Source organism: Amphiura filiformis, chromosome 7 (assembly GCF_039555335.1).
Source record: "Amphiura filiformis chromosome 7, Afil_fr2py, whole genome shotgun sequence".
Lineage (NCBI taxonomy): Eukaryota > Metazoa > Echinodermata > Ophiuroidea > Amphilepidida > Amphiuridae > Amphiura > Amphiura filiformis.
The window spans coordinates 21,002,499-21,013,885 of NC_092634.1; positions in this window are offsets into that span (position 1 = coordinate 21,002,499).

Consider the following 11,387-nt stretch of genomic DNA (forward strand, 5'->3'; position numbering starts at 1 on the left):
TCTCGCAACAATAACTAATACTTCATCCATCCTTCTACTAGTTGCTATAAGCTTGGATAGACTGCTTCTTATATCAAAGACATATCCACGATATGTGAAATTTCAATCAAAATCACGCATCAAAGTAACGACCATTTTATGTTTGACTTGTTCTTTTATACTCGCAGTTACTGAACTTGCTATGTGGCAAAAAGCTAAAGGTATGAACATTATTGCTGCAAGTATTAACTTTGAGTACATTTGCCTCTCACCACCAAGAAGAGTCGTACTGTTCCAGTGTTTGCTGATAATCTTTAACGTTTTACCTTGTTTTGTGATTGGAATATTTACTTGTACATTCTTCATACGATTGCTTAGAAGAATAAAGAAATCAAATCGTGTCGGCGGATTGTCACCTACTCACAACCATCATATCAGTTCGTCTGCTCCTGCTACAGGAATTGCTCACAAGAATGACGAACCTAAGAATGGGCCTGCGGGAATTTCTCGTACGTCAGATACATCTCATAGATTTTCCACTGGACCCAAAGAAGTCGGACTGGAAAGCAGGTCTATAACTCGGTACATGAAGCCCGCAATCACTCTGTCGGCTCTGGTGTTAGCTATGATACTCTGTATAATGCCTTACAACTTGTATGTCGTTGTCCTTATACGAGTCTGCAGTGAATGCTATGATCCACGGCTTGTGTCCCATTTGATTATTCTTGTACTTTGTAATCCATTATTTGATGCAGTGTTTTACGGAATAACACAGGGAAAGATAAGAAGATTTTATCAGGCTCAAATCCGAGGGATTTTAAGGCAAATAAGGCAAGTTTAAGTCCAGTGAAAGATACCCGTTGATATGATCCTTTATTTAAAAATGAAATCAAAGAATAATAAGGATGAAGTAATTATCTACTGTTGATGAAGTAGCTATCTACTACTGATATTAGTATCGATGAAGTAGCTAGACCTATCTACTGATATTGGTATTGGAGGAAAAGCCATCTACTGTTGATATCGTTATCGATGGGGGAACTATCTACTGCTGATATTAAGGGGGTACTACACCCCTGCACAATTTTGTGCCTATTTTTGCATTTTTCTCAAAAATTATAGCGCATTGGTGACAAGTAAGATATGTATATTATAGGGGCAAGGACTACAACTACTGCACTGGAAATTTTATTTCAGCACAGACAACAGTTGTGGAGTTACAGTCAAAAATGAGGAAAACCAATATTTGATCAATAAATCAATAACTACTTGCTTTGAGTTGTTGAATTTTCAGTACAGTAGTTGTAGTCCTTGCCCCTATAATATACATATCTTACTTGTCACCAATGTGCTATAATTTTTTAGAAAAATGCAAAAATAGGCACAAAATTGGCCAGGGGTGTAGTACCCCCTTAATGTAAAGATTTATAGTAGATAACAACGTAGTAAATACCATGAATATATGAAGAAGTGGACACCTATTTGATCAAAATTATCATCAGCAGTAAATTACTTAATTAGTGAAGGAACAGGCGAAAAAAACAACTCTTTATAATTATCTGTTTATCGTAGTTCATAATTATGTACATGTAGTAGATTGGATGACCTTATAAAACGTTTGATTGTTCATGTGTAGGAAAACGATGCTCGCAATAAAAGTAAATTGATGGGTACATTATCTCCAAATAACAAAATTACATTTCCATGGTGCTCTTTTTATTCATATCACTTGATTTGTCAATGGAGTCTGACAGCAAGTCACAGTTTTTGTGTTAAGTGCTTATTCATCTTACATTTGCCAGTGTTTCCGATGAAAACATCAAATATCAAGGTACAGGGTGGTAAAAGAAAGCCTTTTCTTGTATAACTTTTGTTGTTGTTGAAGTAACTATCTACTGAAGTTGGCGGGTATTAATGAAGTAGCTATCAGCTGATATTGGTATTGATGGAGAAGCTATCGAACAGCTAATATTATTATTGGTGAAGTAGCTATCTACTAATGTTAGTATTGATGACGTAGCTATCTACTGATGATACTTGTGTTGATGAAGTAGCTATCTGCTGCTGATATTTGTATTGATTAAGTAGTTATCTACTGCTAGTATTAGTATTCATGAAGAAATAGTTATCTACTGAATTGATGATATTGGTATTGATGAAGTAGCTATCTACTGCTGATATTGGTATTGGTGCAGTGAATATCTACTGATGATATTGGTATTGATAAAGTAGCTATCTACTACTGATATTGGTATTGATGCAGTAAATATATACTGATGATATTGGTATTGATAAATTAGCTATATACTGCTGATTTTGGTATTGATGAAGTAGCTACATGTATCTCCAGAGCCAAATGACATCATTTGTGGAAAGTTTGAGTCGAAGGAGAAAATCGAAAAGAACAAAGACGATTCTTGAAACAATTTTGGTGATATTCATTAAGCCTAACCAATTTTAATAGTGTTTTACACCCGATTCGCATGTCACTGACAACAAAATGGAGATAAATCATGATAATTGAAATTGATGGCAGATTTAAATAAATGAGTTCATTTTACAAAAAGCATCACGTCACTAAAGGCATTATGAGAAGCAAGTGCGCAAAACTGTTCGGATGTGTTAACCACTGTATCTAAATGAAATTTGAGAAGGACACATCGAGTTATTGCTATGAACATGATGAATCTAACCAATGTTGCTGAATCCATTGACGTCTCCATGGTTCACGCTAAAGTTAATATTGTGGATGCCATATTCCTACCACTTCTGACGCTTCTGACCATCGTTGCAAATCTTGGAATTATCACTGCTTTTTGGAAAGAATCCAGTTTAAGAGAAAAACCGAGTAACTTGCTTATATTGTATCTTTCTTTCGTAGATTTACTCTTAGGATTGTTATTCCTTCCGATTTTGTCACAATTGCAAATTACTGGAATATGGATCTTGGGTGAAGTTGGTTGCCAATTATGGATAGCTTTAGGTACCGTAGCAGGTGTTACATCCATCCTTCTATTAGTTGCAATAAGCTTGGATAGACTGCTTCTTATTTCAATGTCATATCCTCGATATTTGAAATTTCAATCAAAATCACGCATCAAAGTAACAGCCATTTTATGTTTGATATGTTCACTCATACCCGCAGTTACTGAACTTGCTGTGTGGCAAAAGGCTAAAAGTATGAATATTATTGCGGCAAATATCAATTTTGAGTACACTTGCATCTCACCACCAAGAAGAGTAGTGCTGTTTCAGTGTTTCCTGATTATCTTCAATATGTTACCATGCTTCGTGGTCGTGATATTTACATGTGCGTTCTTCATTCGATTGCTCAGAAGAATGAAGAAATCAAATCGTGTCCATGGTGTCGGTGGATTATCAACAAACCACAACCATCATGACAGTTTGTCTACTCCTGCTACTCGAATTATCCACCGGAATGATGATCATAACAATGCACCTGCGGGAATTTCCCATACGGCAGGTACATCCCACAGCTTTTCTACTGGACCAGTCCGACTAGAAGAAAGCGGGACTAGGTATATCAAACCCGCAATCACTCTTTCGTCTCTGGTGTTGGCGATGATAATCTGTCTAATGCCTTACAACTTGTATGTCGTTGTCATTATACAAGTGTGTAGTGAATGCTATGATCCACGGCTTGTGTCCAGTTTGGGAATTATTGCATTTTGCAACCCTTTATTTGATGCAGTTTTCTACGGGGTAACACAGGGAAAGATAAGAAGATTTTATCAGGTTCAAATCCGAGCATTTTATAGGAAGTTATGGCAACTTTAGAAAATACCCGTTTGTAGAAATGGTGTATTTTGATATGATACTTTATTTTAAAATGAAATGAGTTGAAAGATGAAACATAGGAAAATAGCACATGGTCCTCGCCATCTTCTGACTCATCGACGACGTATCACAAGATCCTCATCCCCAGATTCCAGATCCAAACTACGAAGTGTAAGTTAGCGAGACTCCTTGGTATCAACGTGGTCTTTGTGAAATTACTGTATACCCCAGAAAGGTTTCTTTTCCATCGTGGACAGTACTAGTCATCCATGTCTCAGTCACACAAACACTATCATCTTTACCAACAGCCAAGATAGCTTCAAAATCACGTAGCTTATTCAGGTTTCTAATATTCAACTTCTTGCATTGGTGTATAAAAAGTTGAACCCCTTTCTGCCCGTGTCCTTGTTGACTGACATGTCAGCCTGGGGTTGGCGTGCTTCTCAATGTCTTAGAGCTAATTGGTTGGAGTTTGTTTCCAATAAATTATTTTCAAATTATTTTTGGTATGTGTTATGGTCACCAAAATGACCCAGGCCAAAATCACCTGCTTCGGGTTCACGCAACACCAAACACACAAACACACTATTTATTACTTAAAACACTTATGATTATTTATTAATTAGTGCAGTATGGCTATCAATCAATCCTTAAACAATGTTACAACAATTACTTAATTTACAATAACTCTTTCTTTATGCTATGGTTACTTAGCTAAGCCTGGAGATCTTGATTGGCTGGCTTTCTGATGAGATTCCGTTGATGGTCTCAGTTCTTGATCCGGCAATGTCCGCGATCCTATCTACCACAATCTCAGTCCAAAGTCCTGATGACTATACTTTCACTACCCTAGCTACTCTGCTAGTGTTCTCCAAATGGTCTTCTATGTTGACCTTAAGCTCCTCTCTCGGAGATCTCTTGAGCAAGCTTTCTGCTCCACTTGACAGACAGATAACACTCTATGCTAGTCCAGCAAAATATCACAGTTCGGTGATGGAGATACTTCAGTCTGTCACTTCTTTGAGTCGACAAACAATAAAGCACTATTGGCTTTCACTACCGCCTTTGGAGTAAAGAATTCTCTCCAACACGCACACACAAGAACCGCGAACCGAAGTTTGAAGACTTCAATGGTAACTTTGTACCAATACTGGCTAACATAAGTTTCACAGAGTTTCCTCTTACACCTCAAGTCTGCTGCCTCCCAATCATTCAACCGCCAGGCTTTTTACAAGCCGACGACGAACGTCGGCTTGTACTGTCTTCTTCCAATTCTTACAAGCCGACGACGAATGTCGGCTTGTTCTGTCTCTTCTCAATTCTTCTTACCTAGCCGGGATCCGGCTAGGTCTTGATCCTATCGGATCTTTCTTCTTTCTTCTGGCAACACATGCGTGACTTGCCACGTTTCGCCCTAGCTCTGTTATACTTTGACCGATTTTGACCATACTTGGTCACAAGCACCACTGACCACGTCCCCACATGTGACATGACATTGAACTCCATTTGACCTTTGACCTGCTCACAATGGCAAAAATGCGATTTTTACTCTAAAATGCTTCTTCTTCCACAAATAAAATGTGATGGTGACATGCTTAGGTCATGTGACTTGACTTTGGTCGGTGCCTATAAATTATTCACAGAATTTGGGTCAAAGGTCATTAAGGGGGTCATTTCCGGTCTGAAAGCTAAAAATATTCAAAAAATCACTGTTTTTACAAATTACATAGCAGAGTATTGTCATTAGCACACATGCATTGCTACCAACCAGGGTCTTTGGGGTGTCTACAGTTTTGGGGTCAAAGGTCATTAAGGGGTCGCTTCCGGTCAAAAACCAAAAATCATTAAATATGTTCATTTTTTTTTATCTCAAAACGTAACCAGACCAGAGTTGCATAAACTTCATATATGCATTAGTGTTACCCGATGTGAGCACGGTATTTTTATTTTTTGGTCAAAGGTCATTTAGACGTCATTTCCGGTTTTAAGCTAAATAACTTCAAGAATTTTTATCTCCATAACTAAGCATAGTAGATTTTTTTAATTTAAACTGTAACAATGCATTTTCGCGGTATGTATGAGGTTTTTTTATATTGGGGTCAAAGGTCATTAAGGAGGTCAAAACGTCAAATTTGCAAAATATTGTTTAAAATTACGGAAAAGTAGCTGTATCTCAGCCTATGGAAGACGGATAAAGCCCTTACATGCTACAGTGATGCACCATTAATGGTGTGAGATGACTGATCAAAGGTCAAAGATTAGCATTTCCGGCCCGGAACGCCCGGCTAGGTTCAGATCTGTTCCCAGATCTAGTTCTTACAAGCCGACGACGAATGTCGGCTTGTTCTGTCTCTTCTCAATTCTTCTTCTTAAGTTAGGCGTGCAGCCTAACTTATTTTTTTCTTAAGTTAGGCGTGCAGCCTAACTTATTTTTTTCTTGCTGTTTGTTTCTTTCTTTAAGTTAGGCGTGCAGCCTAACTTATTTTTTTCTTGCTGTTTGTTTCTTTAAGTTAGGCGTGCAGCCTAACTTATTTCTTTCTTGCCGTTTCTTTCTTCTTTCTTCTCACAATTTGCTACTACATCCACATCCTTTATCGGATTTCGGCCAAACTCACCCACAAGCAGTATTGGGTAACTGGCTACAAAAGTTATGGGTTGTTTAAAATCAGAGGTCATCCAAGGGGTCACAGGGGTCAAAAAAGGTCATTTTAACCGAAAATGCTCCGATTGAGCTGAAATTTAAATGCAATGATCCTTATGACATTCTAAACATGTTTCAAATATTTTAAAATTTATTTAAGGTCATTAAGGGGCCCATAAAGGGGTCAAAGTTCAAGTTTTTCAAAATGCTCCAATTGAGCTGAAATTTTAATGCAATGATCCTTATGACATTTGAAACTTTAAAAAATATTTTAAAATTCATTTAAGGTCATTAAGGGGGTCATACAGAGGTCAAAGGTCAAGTGTTCAAAATGCCAACTTTCCACGATTAAGGTTTATTAAAACGGCAATTAATGAAACAATCTTATTAAAATTAATACTATCCAGCACGGTGTTGCTGCTTGATCAGATCATCACAGTCATCCGCCTAACTTACCTCGTGCCCTTGCAAAGGGCACAGTTGCTCTAGTTCTTTCTTTCTTTCTTTCTTTCTTTCTCACAATTGACTACTAGTGCTACATCCGTGATCGGATGTGGACCAAACGCATAGCCAAGCCGTATTGGGTAAGTGGCTACAAAAGTCTTAAAATGTTTTAATATCGGAGGTCATCCAGGGGGTCACAGGGGGCAAAAATGGTCATTTTTGCCTCATATGTGCCGCACCCCCATTATAATTAGGGGCAAAACATGGAGACATCTAGTCTAGTGTTTTGATAAACAAGCAATGGTTCTGCTGTCTGTGCTTCAAAACGTGTAAAACTTCGTCTGGATTCGTCTATTGCCAGGTGGTGAGTGCCGTGCATTCTCTAAATTCAGTATATTTCCATCGTCAACCGTGTGGAAAATGTCATACGGCCGGGCGGTTTCACAAGTTGCCGGCTCTATCATACCAGTCGCTGCCTGGCTATTGCAGCTGCAATCCATACATCAAAACGTGTAAATTTTGGCTATTCCAACTGCAATCCATACACCCTTCATGCAAGACATGACTGGAATCGTCCACACAGGGAGTGAATATTACAAATGGAGTCACCCATTGAGGTAGGCCCATTCGAAATTCACACGCCCTGTGTGGGAGATTAAGATAATGTCTTCCGGAGAGGTTGTATGAATTTCAACTGGAACAGCCCAGTTGGGGTGTATGAAACCCCAAGTGGGCGATTCACACGAAACAAACTGAGGTATGTTCAGATGCCAATTTTGTTACATATCTTGAGTGTAACTTGTGATGTGATACCTGTATGCTAGATATAAACAGCTACATCATTTCCACTGATGGCTATAGGGGTGTGTGTGTGTGTGTGTGTGGGGGGGGTGATATCTTGGCTAAAACTGCATCACGCCTTCCCATGATGCACTTATGAAAATCAATAATCCCACTATATAGTTTCTACAGATGACTTAATAATGGTGAATAAGGGGTGAGGGGTAAGTAAAATGTTGAAATATGACCGCATTAAACCACAAAGGTCATGTGAGGTCAAAGGTCAGGTCAAATTTAAAGTTGCTCCGATTGGGCTGTAACTCGGGGAAAATGATCCCTGACACTTGGGGAGTATGAAACCGCAAAGGTCATGTGAGGTCAAAGGTCAGGTCAAATTACAAGTTGCTCCGATTGGGCTGTAACTCGGGGAAAATGATCCCTGACACTTAGGGAGTATAAAACCACAAAGGTCAAGTGAGGTCAAAGGTCAGGTCAAATTTGAAGTTGCTCCAATTAGGCTGTAAGTCGGGGAAAATGATCCCTGACACTTTGGGAGTATAAAACCACAAAGGTCATGTGAGGTCAAAGGTCAGGTCAAATTTAAAGTTGCTCCAATTGGGCTGTAAGTCGGGGGAAATGATCCCTGACACTTGGGGAGTATAAAACGACAAAGGTCATGTGAGGTCAAAGGTCAGGTCAAATTTAAAGTTGCTCCGATTGGGCTGTAACTCGGGGAAAATGATCCTTGACACTTGGGGAGTATGAAACCGCAAAGGTCATGTGAGGTCAAAGGTCAGGTCAAATTACAAGTTGCTCCGATTGGGCTGTAACTCGGGGAAAATGATCCCTGACACTTAGGGAGTATAAAACCACAAAGGTCATGCGAGGTCAAAGGTCAGGTCAAATTTGAAGTTGCTCCAATTAGGCTGTAAGTCGGGGAAAATGATCCCTGACACTTTGGGAGTATAAAACCACAAAGGTCATGCGAGGTCAAAGGTCAGGTCAAATTTGAAGTTGCTCCAATGAGGCTGTAAGTCAGGAAAATGATCCCTGACACTTTGGGAGTATAAAACCACAAAGGTCAAGTGAGGTCAAAGGTCAGGTCAATTTTGAAGTTGCTCCAATTAGGCTGTAAGTCGGGGAAAATGATCCCTGACACTTTATGAGTATAAAACCACAAAGGTCAAGTGAGGTCAAAGGTCAGGTCAAATTTGAAGTTGCTCCAATTAGGCTGTAAGTCAGGGAAAATGATCCCGGACACTTTGGGAGTATAAAACCACAAAGGTCATGTGAGGTCAAAGGTCAGGTCAAATTACAAGTTGCTCCGATTGGGCTGTAACTCGGGGAAAATGATCCCTGACACTTGGGGAGTATAAAACCACAAAGGTCAAGTGAGGTCAAAGGTCAGGTCAAATTTGAAGTTGCTCCAATTAGGCTGTAAGTCGGGGAAAATGATCCCTGACACTTGTGGAGTATTAAACCACAAAGGTCATGTGAGGTCAAAGGTCAGGTCAAATTTAAAGTTGCTCCAATTGGGCTGTAAGTCGGGGGAAATGATCCCTGACACTTGGGGAGTATAAAACCACAACGGTCATGTGAGGTCAAAGGTCAGGGCAAATTTGAAGTTGCTCCATTTGGGCTGTAAGTCGGGAGAAATGATCCCTGGGAAGTATTAAACCGCAAAGGTCTTTCGAGGTCAAAGGTCAGGTCAAATTTAAAGTTGCTCTGATTGGGCTGCAATTCGGGGGAAATGATCCCTGACACTTGGGGAGTATGAAACCGCAAAGGTCATGTGAGGTCAAAGGTCAGGTCAAATTTAAAGTTCCTCCGATCAGGCTGCAACTTGCGGCAAATGATCCCTAACACTTGGGGAGTGTAAAACCGAAAAGGTCATCCGAGGTCAAATTTAACGTTGCTCAGAATATGAAACCGAAAAGGTCAACCGAAGACAAAGGTCGGGTCAAATTTAACGTTGCACAGTATTGCTGCGTGATGATGTCATCACAGTCATACGCCTAACTTACCTCGTGCCCTTGCAAAAGGCACAGTTGCTCTAGTTCTTTCTTTCTTTCTTTCTCACAATTGACTACTAGTGCTACATCCGTGATCGGATGTGGACCAAACGCATAGCCAAGCCGTATTGGGTAAGTGGCTACAAAAGTCTTAAAAAGTTTTAATATCGGAGGTCATCCAGGGGTCACAGGGGTCAAAATGGTCATTTTTGCCTCATATGTGCCGCACCCCCATTATAATTAGGGGCAAAACATGGAGACATCTAGTCTAGTGTTTTGATAAACAAGAGATAACCACAGGCAATGGTTCTGCTGTCTGTGCTTCAAAACGTGTAAAATTTCGTCTGGATTCGTCTAGTGCTAGGTGGTGAGTGCCGTGCATTCTCTAAATTCAGTAAATTTCCATCGTCAACCGTGTGGAAAATGTCATACGGCCGGGCGGTTTCACAAGTTGCCGGCTCTATCATACCAGTCGCTGCCTGGCTATTGCAGCTGCAATCCATACATCAAAACGTGTACATTTTGGCTATTCCAACTGCAATCCATACACCCTTCATGCAAGACATGACTGGAATCGTCCACACAGGGAGTGAATATTACAAACGGAGTCACCCATTGAGGTAGGCCCATTCGAAATTCACACGCCCTGTGTGGGAGATTAAGATAATGTCTTCCGGAGAGGTTGTATGAATTTCAACTGGAACAGCCCAGTTGGGGTGTATGAAACCCCAAGTGGGCGATTCACACGAAACAAACTGAGGTATGTTCAGATGCCAATTTTGTTACATATCTTGAGTGTAACTTGTGATGTGATGCCTGTATGCTAGATATAAACAGCTACATCATTTCCACTGACGGCTATAGGGTGTGGGGGTGTGTGTGGGGTGATATCTTGGCTAAAACTGCATCACGCCTTCCCATGATGCATTTATGAAAATCAATAATCCCACTATATAGTTTCTACAGATGACGCAATAATGGTGAATAAGGGGTGAGGGGTAAGTAAAATGTTGAAATATGACCGCATTAAACCACAAAGGTCATGTGAGGTCAAAGGTCAGGTCAAATTTAAAGTTGCTCCGATTGGGCTGTAACTGGGGAAAATGATCCCTGACACTTGGGGAGTATGAAACCGCAAAGGTCATGTGAGGTCAAAGGTCAGGTCAAATTACAAGTTGCTCCGATTGGGCTGTAACTCGGGGAAAATGATCCCTGACACTTTGGGAGTATAAAACCACAAAGGTCATGTGAGGTCAAAGGTCAGGTCAAATTTGAAGTTGCTCCAATGAGGCTGTAAGTCGGGGAAAATGATCCCTGACACTTTGGGAGTATAAAACCGCAAAGGTCAAGTGAGGTCAAAGGTCAGGTCAATTTTGAAGTTGCTCCAATTAGGCTGTAAGTCGGGGAAAATGATCCCTGACACTTTGAGAGTATAAAACCACAAAGGTCAAGTGAGGTCAAAGGTCAGGTCAAATTTGAAGTTGCTCCAATTAGGCTGTAAGTCGGGAAAATGATCCCTGACACTTTGGGAGTATAAAACCACAAAGGTCATGTGAGGTCAAAGGTCAGGTCAAATTACAAGTTGCTCCGATAGGGCTGTAACTCGGGGAAAATGATCCCTGACACGTAGGGAGTATAAAACCACAAAGGTCAAGTGAGGTCAAAGGTCAGGTCAAATTACAAGTTGCTCCGATTGGGCTGTAACTCGGGGAAAATGATCCCTGACACTTTGG